The 10,505-nt window shown below is 33.7% G+C and overlaps 1 non-coding gene across 1 annotated transcript; it reads left to right on the top strand.

Moving 5' to 3' along the window:
- Positions 1–1,878: 1,878 nt before the first annotated feature.
- Positions 1,879–1,950, top strand: TRNAW-CCA (transfer RNA tryptophan (anticodon CCA)). The gene has a single exon. It is a non-coding gene; the product is annotated as a tRNA-Trp (tRNA).
- Positions 1,951–10,505: the final 8,555 nt, after the last annotated feature.

The raw sequence follows: 10,505 nt of genomic DNA, 5'->3' as shown, positions 1-10,505 counted from the left end.
TATGTAAGGTACCTTTACATATATATATAAGCCAATCTAATCACATGCCAATGTATGTTCTTTTCAAGCCTTACCCACACTCTGATATTTTAAACCTCCACTAACTTGAACGTTAGAGTGGTTGTAGGTGTTAACCACCATCATCGCAAAGATTGCTGGATCGTGGCATTCTGCCACCGTTACAACTAGTCTGATCAATCCTGTTGGGCTGGAATGAACAATATCGAAAACATAACAACAAAATTAAGTAATAAATTAATTCGAATATTAAGTGGAGACTTTGGAAAATTAATTGGAGAAATTATTTATTTGTTTAAATAGATGATATTTAAACATATGCAGAACCTAGGGTAGTTAAATTTAGTTGTAAATGGATTAACAAAAATATTCCGATGTCTAAGTTAGATGTAGAGCAATAGAATGGAAACAGAAGAATTTTAGATCACAATTGAGAATGCATACCTCAAAAGAAAGATCATTCTATACTTGTAATAATGTAGAGATAATCATTCACTTAGAATTATAACTCATTGTTAGACAATAACTGGGAATAGTTATAATAAGTAGTTTTGAGATGATTAACTTTATCTCCTAAGACCGTCTTTCTTGAATTTAGGAGAAAAGTTTATCTAAGTTTAATGAGATTAAGATCAATCACTAGATTTTTGGTAATAATCACTTAATTTTAGGAAATAGTCTTAACCAAAATAGGTAATTCAATCTTGATAAAGGTTGGTTTGCATTGGTTTTTTAACATACATGTTTTATTTGAATTGAGCTAGCACCAAGTAGAATATCAAGATTGATGATGGCCTAGTCAAGCAAGCCAAGGCCAAAGGTAGCCTAAATAATGGGGCAAGACCAAGCATGGTTCGAGTAAGATATTCACGTGTCAACTGAGCTTGTTAAGTATTATCAACTATATATTAATATGATGATAGAATATTACAACTTAAGGATCTTCTCCACTTTAAATTGGTAAAGTTTATGATGGCAAAACATTGCCTAAGATATAGCTGAGCTAAGAATCGAACTCATATGATCAAACTCTACATGTTTTGGAATTCTCTTTATTACTAAACTAATTGACTAGTAACTTTTTTTTCTATATAGTCATTATTAAATTGTATGATTCGTATCAATTTCATGATTAAGTTTGGATAAAATATTTTACTATAATTATTTGGTTTATAGGAAGAGAAAAACATCAACAAAATGGTCATTCGAATTAATTATTTGTCAATTGTCGCTTTTAAATTAATTGGGTAAATGAGAAATAAATTGAGAAAAATGTTTATATTTTAATAAGCTTAGCACATTAACCTTTTTGGGCTCAAATTCACTCTGGAACTTTTAGAATGATTTAATTTAGGGGTGAATTTAGACCAAAAAACTAGCATTCAAGGGAGAAAGAAAACCACTTTGAAAAGTTCATTAGTGAATTTAAGTCAAAAAAAGTCATGAGTTAAATTGATTAAAATCAAATAGTAGAGTTAATTTGGTCAATTTATCTTTATTATTACTATTTTTATATGTCCTATAATAAGTTTATTTCTTGACTTTGTCTTATGAAAGTAGTGTACTTGACTTTAAAGGTATTGTTATTCATTTTTTATTTTCAATATATATTTCTAGTTGTCTAAAGAGAGATTTAGAGAATATTTTACTAATTTAAATTCAGTTATAATTGACATTGTTAGTGCAAAAAACTAGCGGAGTATATGAGCCCAAAAAAATGAAACTATAACTTATAAGAACCATTTTAAAACCATATGGGGTCTTCAGGAGAATGACTAAAACCACAGGGGTGTATAGGCAATTTACCGTAGTTTACAGACATTCTATAATAAGAAATTTGTTCACCACTATTTTCAACGAGGATCCGTGGCGCAATGGTAGCGCGTCTGACTCCAGATCAGAAGGTTGCGTGTTCGATTCACGTCGGGTTCAAAATACTATTTTTTTCTCTGTTTCCTGGTTCTTTCTTCTTCTTCTCCTATTTCTGTAAGGGTTTTGTATGCAATCTGCCTTGTCATTCTCATTCTCTCTCTCTCTCTCTCTCTCCAGCAAGCGATGCCTCTGTAAGATCAACCACAACCTCCGCCCATTGTCTTCGTCATCGATGGTCATTTCTTAATCCCTTGTATTATTTTATAGAAATAATTTGCTTTTACAGAGAATCGATGAGCAAAAACATAACAGCAATGCTCTCCTGCTGAATATTAACTTCCACTGTACTTCCCATTCGAACACAATCTTAAACCAAGCAATAGAATATAATTAACCAGAAGGAGGAATTTCGTGTGAAGCACACCATATATACCAGCAGCCTTCCAATCTAAGCAACCAAATTTTTGTCTTTCTCTATGTAAAGCCCCCATCACAAATCACAAGCCAAAGTGAGATCCCAAATAGCAATATTATTATCAGCCATATTACCAAAGGCAAAGATTAATCCCAAAATCAGCTAACCGTGTCCTTCCTTCACAATGCAAGAGAAGTTTAGTTCTCATTATTTGAGCCTATAGTTTATTCCTTTTCTTATTTCTTGATTATTCAAGCATTTTATTTCTTATTTCTTTATTTATACTTGCATTCAAGCCTAGTTTTAACATAGATCTTTTTTAATAAAAATCATTAGAATGGTGTGTCAAAGGCAGTTTTTCAACTATAAACTACTTTCATAGTTCCTTTTTTTTTTTTTTTTCAATATATACTATGCAGTCACTAATTGGCATATGTGCAAAAATTATATATTAAAAATTTAGATTACGTTCTCTTTACTATTTTCAACCCGTTTTGAGTTTTTAATTTTTCAAAACACTAAAAACGAATTATTTTTGTTGTTTTCAAAAATATTTTTTTGAAAATAAAAAAAAATTATAAAGAAAACCCTAAACAATATTTTGTTATTTTGGATATTTTCAAGCAAAACACACTAAAAACAACAAAAACATTGAAACACAGCGCGCGCAACACCCCCCCCCCCCCAAATTGGCGGACCCCATCTCTCCTTTCTTCTCTCCAAAACACCCAAATCTTGCAAACGCAAAAGCATAGCACTGCCTCCGTCACCGCAGTCGACAGCATCTGCCACTGCCATTGCGATCGCCGCCATAGATCGTACCCGCCATCGGCCCTGCGAGCCATAATCGACCACCTACTGTCCCTCCTCTTGCATCTTGTTCGACATCACCGCCTCCCCTCTATTTGACTTCTTACTGACCACCGCGCCCGCCATCACCCACCGCAGTCGACAGACAACCCCAACCACCGCCCACCGTTGTCAACGGACAACCCCAACCACCACTGTCGTTCGAATTACGACCTCCCCTTCATCGATTGTTACCTCCTTCTATTGTGGCTCCTTATCTTCTGCGTTTTAAATGCTTTTGTGATTTGATTTATTTTATTTTATTTGAATATTGAATGTATAATATGATTTTTTGTATTAATTTTTTTAATGATTTATAATTTATTAATAACTATTTATAATTTATTTTGAATTAAATTTATTAAATATAATATTATAAAATAATATTTTTCAAAATTTCAAAATAAATGCATTTTTTAGTTTTTTTTTTTTTAAAAACAGTTTTTTAAAATAATAAAAAGAACGCATTTTCAAAAATCTCAAAACACAAAACTGAAAATAAATTCAAAACTAAAAACTAAAAATCGAAACACGAAGAGAACGCCACCTTAAGTATTTTACCAACAGTATAATATGTAAATTATATTTTTATTTTTTGTTAAGATTTCTTTTTTAATTTTTTGTTAAGATTTCTTGATAGATGATATAAAAGACAGGAAAATTTGTGTTCGGAAAGAAAGAAACATGGTAGCTAAATTCTGATTAAATGACCCTATTTTTTGCTGGGTAAAATAACCCTTAAACATAGCAAATAAATGCCATGTTTCTAAAATATCATTTTCTATATTGTACTGATCATTGGTGAATATATATGGGTCATGCTATTTGTATAGAACATAGGTTACAGAAACACTTACAAGACAATCAAAATATCCATTTTGCCCTTGCAATAAATGACCCAAATGCCCAATACCATCTCTCTCCCTCTATCTCTCTCTCGCTCTCCCTCTCACACCGTCGGCCCCAGCGGCAAGGCGGCGACAGAGGCGAGGCGAGGCGATGAGGCGGTAGAGGCGACAAGGCAAGGTAGCCGAGGCGACGCGATGAGGCGGCAAAGGCGACGGGGCGAGGCAGCGAAGGTTGCAATGGCGAGGCGGCAGCGAGAGTAGGCGGAGGCGAAGAACTACGACAGTTGAGGTTGCAACGGCGAAGGAAGGAGGGAGAGAGGGAGAAGGGGATGAACAAATATATCGCGATATATCATCCCTGTAAGCATTCTGTAAAGATGCTTCTGTACAAATAGCATTTTTCAATATATATTAATTGTTCATGGAGTTCCATGTGTTGAAAACTCGTTTATTCTAACAAGTATATTATTAGAAGATTGTATTTGGTCATTGCAGGTATAAATGCTTTTCCTTTTCCTAGACTACGTGGTTTGTTTGAAGTGAGGTTTAATCATGGAGATTCATTTCGAAATGGAACGAATTTTTAAGAGCCAAAAGAGCTGGTAGGCTTGTATGTGTGATGTCTGGTGGTACTACAGTTCCTTTGGAGGAGCGATGTCTGCGTTATATTGATAATTTTAGCTCTAATCATAGAAGAGCTGCATTCTCGACTAAATAATTTTTTTTTTTTTTTTTTGTAATTGAGTAATTATTGAAAGTTTTTAGTAGAACACAATTAATCAAGTAAACTAATTTATAATCAAATATCTTAATATACTTGAGTAAATCTAAATTATAATTAAGTATTTATTCTCTAATAATTTGTCAAAGTTTCTGGATCTTTTATGTAATCAATTGTATGAATTTATAATCGAGTATTTATTTCAAGTTTATGTTGTAGAATTATAATCGATTACAAATAATTTGTAATCGAGTAAGAGTCTAAGCTTAGTCAATTATAATTTTAATCCATTCGAGTAAATATAAAAATTAATTGAGTATTATTCATTTGTAATGGAGTAAATGTTGATGTATAATCAATTAAATTCAATTTGTAATTAAGTAATTATTTTATGTTTCTACAATAGAATTGTAATCGATTACAAATGTTTTTAATCGAGTATACTTCAAAATTAATTGATTACAAATGGTAGGTATTTGAGTACAGACAAAACTTAATCAATTATAAATTCTGTTTAATCAAGTAAAGATAAAAAATACTCGATTACAAACTTTTTTTACTCAAGTAAAAATGTGCTGAAACTTAAAATTATAGTCGTTACATACATTGAAAAAGTGCACAATTTTGATATTAACCATTGCAAAAAGGCTTTCAAAACATCATTTGAGCATAAATTAAATATTTAACCATTGGAATCAAATAGAATGAAATATATCTTGATTATCTTTTAAGTTTTACCCATTGAAAAAAAACGCTAACAGTTATGAGGTAAGAAAAACTATAGAAGGCATATGGGTTTCAAGAAGAACAAGAGATGTTGAGGTAAATTTTTTCCACAATCATACTCAAGCAAAAGAGCCCTCAAAGCATACATCTTATATAAAAAAAAAAAGAAAGAGAGTGTTCTTATATTCACATTCTTTTCATCTCTCTTTTCTTTGTGAAAAGCTATTTTTATTATTTGAATTTGATCTTGTAAAAGCTTCTCAAAGTATTTAAATTATAAACTTCACTTCTTCTTTTGTGGTTAGTGTTTGAGCCTATAAAGAGCACAGTGTAAGAGGTTCCAACTGTTTCTTATAAAAACTATTTGTATTTGGTTACTGTTAAGTCATTGAAAAAGCAAAGGTTTTAGCTAATCTTGAAAAGGCTAAACTTAATTGTTGAAATCCTTGGTGAAAAGCCAAGGTAGCAGAGTAGGCTAGGTGAGCCAAACCATTATAAAATATTTGTGTGTTGTATTAGTTTAATTTTATTTTTCATTATAGCTTGTCAAATTTTGCTTTCAACAATTCACAGTCATAAAATTTAATCTTATAAATCTCATTCTCTTTCAAGTCATATTTGCATCATAATTTCTTTAAGCAAAGAGTTAAACCTTTCAATAAACTCCTTTATAACTATCTTTCAAAGGTTGTAAAAGATCAATTAGTTTTCCTTACATAAAAGGTCTTTAATTCCAAGAAGTTTTTGAAACTCCCAATTCACCCCCTCTTTGTATATATTTTTCTTACACAAACCATCACTCGAGTATCCATATATTAGCAATTGAGTAGACAAATGTTTGCTTTTTCTGCATTTGAGTATCTCTCAAATATTGTAAGGACAAATCGAGTATATATATGCATGTTGCACTCAAATATCTCTCAGTAAATCTTAAATTAAGTGATTAAAAATGTATTGAATTAATCAAGATATCAATCAAGTAAACATATTGTCCAATCAAGTGAGAAAGCAAGCTATAATATCAAGTCTTTGTGCTTAAATCTCCAATTGATTAAAAAACCTATCAATCAACTATTAGATAGGCTGCAAAATGTCAAGTCTTCATATTTTGATACTAATCGACTAAAGTTTATTCTCAATTGAGTATCTTACTTCTTAGTTGAGTAGATTTATACCATAGTCGAATACTTTATGCAAAATAAAGAATAAGTCTCTATATCTTATCTATCAAATTGACTAACAAGTATTTAATACTCGAGTAATGACTTGACTCAATCAAGTACCATGAATGGTAAATCGAGTATTTCTATCTAAGGCATATATTCTAACATATTGAGAGCAATTCAGTATTTAACTAGTGTTATTATGCAATCGAGTATAGATGTGACTTAGTCGAGTGAATATGCTTGAACAAAGAATAAGTCTTTGTATTTTAAATAGTAATCAACTAAGTAATTTGTGCAGTCAAGTGAAGCTTATGCTTAATAAACTATCTCTTAAATTCACCCCTGAATGTGCTAATCCAATTGAGTAATCTCATCTTTCATTTGAGTACATGCCTGTTGAAATTTGAAATTATGGATGTTACTAGCCATTGATAGCACACTTAATGCTCATGGATTTCTCTTTTTAGTCTATGATTGGAGCATTAAATGTTGTCTAAATATTGTTTGATGCAAATGGAATGTTTTTTGAATTTATTAAGCATTAAACTAACCACTGGACGGCTATTTTAGATAATGTTTGCTCAGAAATTAGGTGCATCTCTTTACCCATTAGACAAAAGCTGAAAGACATTAAAGACAGTAAGTTATAAAAGGGGAAGAAGTGTAACGACCAAAAGCTCCAATATGAGGCTCTGTCACCAAACTGCGAGGGCCCGCCTCCGGAAGTCCCACTAGCAAAGGAATTTCGAGGGAAAGTCCACATAAGATGAGACCAGAGTGTAACTCAACCAGGGTTACTCATACCAATATCAACATACAGTAATGATTTGGCTCTTTTTCATACAGGACAAAATAAACATATCCATTTACATTCCATTAGGCAATCCCAAAGGAGGTACAAAAAAGCCCAAATAATAAAATGCACAATTACTAGCACGACACAACTCAACAATGTTCTCAAGACCTTTTATTCGAGTGAGCTTTGTACACATCTAATCCAATAGCTCATGCCTCTCTAGAATTCTCCTTATCCTTTGCTTTACCTGTACCTGGAATGATGCAAAAAGAAAGAATGAGTTACAAGGCTCAGCAAGTATAACACAACGAAATACAACATGAGTATAGCATAATGAAGACTCAGTAGGCAAACACAAGCAAGACGTGGTAAGATCATAACGTAGCGTACTACTGACAGAATAGAAATAGGGAGCACCATAAGAAAGAAATAACATAAATCATTGTAGTCCACCCAAACCAGCTCCTACCATAATCTAGGTACAAATCAGTGACCCTGCCACCACATAGTAGTATCCAGAACCCACATAATACTTTAAGCAACACACTTACTATCTCACCATAACATAGTACTTATGCCACAAGGCACCCCATTCTGGGCCCATAAATCCCATCCATTCTACAACACTAGCACATCTACGGTACCACACACTAACTGTGCAATGGCCTCACCGTAATGGTGCCCTCAACTTGCTCAAAACTCGGTGGCACTAGCACATGTCTATGATACCACACGCCAAGTATGAAATGGCCTCATCATAGCAATGCCCTCTGTAACACCCCAATTCTTGGGAGCGTTAACGTAACGTAAGATTCCGGGGATAAATTTTTTTTTCAAACAAAAACCCATCACAAAAACCATTCCCCGAAGATCCCGTTACACCTTCTCAGTATATCAACTATGAACCATTAATAAACCAAGACAGGTTCACTAACACAAATGCGGAAGCTAGATCGAAACCTCAACAGGTCATAACCGAAACCACTTTATTTATATATAAAGTTGCACCAACGTTTACATGACGTTTTCAAAAGTAAATAACATAACTGAAAAGACATAATGTAAACTATCCGCTAATCGCCGTCACTCCTCGACTATTCCTTTTCCTTTTGCACCACTGCCTTCACCTGGAACGTTTGAATATTCCAGGGACAAAGTCCAAATTAGATGATGAATCATCTAAGTGAGAGTTCAAAACACATTTTTCATGAATAATGCAAGACATGAAATAAACCAATATACCCGGTAAGCCCTAGCTCAAGAGAATTCCCACGCGCTTAACCCTACCACGGGAAAAAAACAATCTCTCTAAAAGCTATGCCGCCACACCGACTCGACGACACGACGACGCGACGCGATTCTAGCTTAAATGGGACTGCCAACGCATCTCACTAGAATACGTTCTCACCTTAAGCATCTAGGAACTACCATACAATCCCAACTCCAAAATTTCACATGGACCACCTAGTCATCCTAGTGCAACTTCCCTGGCCAAACGGCCTGGCACGAAAATCAAGGCGGCTATCCTGACATGCACACATAGCATCAGATACCCCTATTATTCCGTCACGCCCTTGGAGAATTACGGCTACACTATCCAGACATTATCCTAGGCTGACATCCCACATGAACAACACAGTATGGACCACCTAGTCGTCCTAGTGCAACTTCCCTGACCAAACGGTCTGGCACGGAAACCAAGGCAGCTATCCTGACATGCACACCAGCATCAGATACCCCTGTTATTCCGTCACGCCCTTGGAGAATTATGGCTACACTATCCAGACAACATCCGAGGCTGACATTCCATACGTACACATAAAACTCAAGACAATGCCACAATTCACAATTCAATGCATCGTATAAACAACATTTATAAAATGCAATACACGTTTCAAAACGTTTAGGGACAAACCTCCCTCATAAATCCAACCGTCACCGGTTACCATTTTAATGGACAAAACCATTTTGTATGAAATCACCATATGTTCAGATAAAACAAGCACAATAAATCAAGTTTTGGAGGCAAACACTCACAACTTAAAACCAAGTTTTTTGGTAGAACACTCACCTTGAACGAAACTCAGAACACCTCTAATCTTGTGCCCAACCTCAATTTTCGTGCAACTCCTCAAGTCTTTTAACCAAACCACCTCCTTACAGGTCCTCACGCGCTGCCTAAGTGCTCTACGCGTGTGATGCCTCGCGTATGCTTTAAAAACCCTCTATCCACTAAACCCGAAGCACTCTCGTCTAGCACAAATGTATCACAACTTCGAATGAGAGAATCCTTAGCCTTGAGCCCCTATTTATATGTTTAGAAAACTTAGCCACCAAGAAATATATATTCTGCAATCATTTCAAATCTTTCAAAATCTTTTCCAATCATTCCAAATCTTCTAATATTTTCTATAATCATTCCAAATCTTTTGATATCTTTTGCAATCATTCCAAAATCTTCTAAGATTCTCTGCAATCATTGTAAATTTTCTATAATCATTCCAAATCTTCTAATATCTTTTGTAATCATTCCAAAATCTTCTAAGATTCTCTGCAATCATTGTAAATCTTCTATAACCATTTCAAATCTTCTAATATCTTTTGTAATTATTCCAAAATCTTCTAAGATTCTTTGCAATCATTGTAAATCTTCTATAATCATTCCAAATCTTCTAATATCTTTTGTAATCATTGTTATCCAAATCAAATCTTTTCTTATCCAATCAAATCTTATACAAATCTTATCCTTAAAGTCATCATGAGCCTTCATCTTATCTCTAACGTCATCATGAGACTTCATCCTTATCTCTAAAGTCATTTATGAAGCTTTTTCCTGAATCTCCCAAATGCCCCTAGTAAAAAGATTTCAAGAATTATACTTTGGCCCGAACTTTTAGATAATTGCACTTAGACCATTTTCAACATGGTCCCGAACTAATTTTTAATTGCATTTTAGTCCCTGAAAAATGGACTAATTGCGCTAATGCCCCTAATTTTTAGGTAAATTACACTTTTACCCCAACCTCAAAAATTACGATTTTGCCCCTGGCTCAAAAACTGAACTTCTCTTTAAAGACCTTTATAACCCTTTGAA

This window comes from Diospyros lotus, chromosome 8 (assembly GCF_014633365.1).
Source record: "Diospyros lotus cultivar Yz01 chromosome 8, ASM1463336v1, whole genome shotgun sequence".
NCBI lineage: Eukaryota > Viridiplantae > Streptophyta > Magnoliopsida > Ericales > Ebenaceae > Diospyros > Diospyros lotus.
The sequence above is the reverse complement of the archived record's forward strand: the minus strand, read 5'-3'. Positions and strand labels throughout refer to the sequence as shown.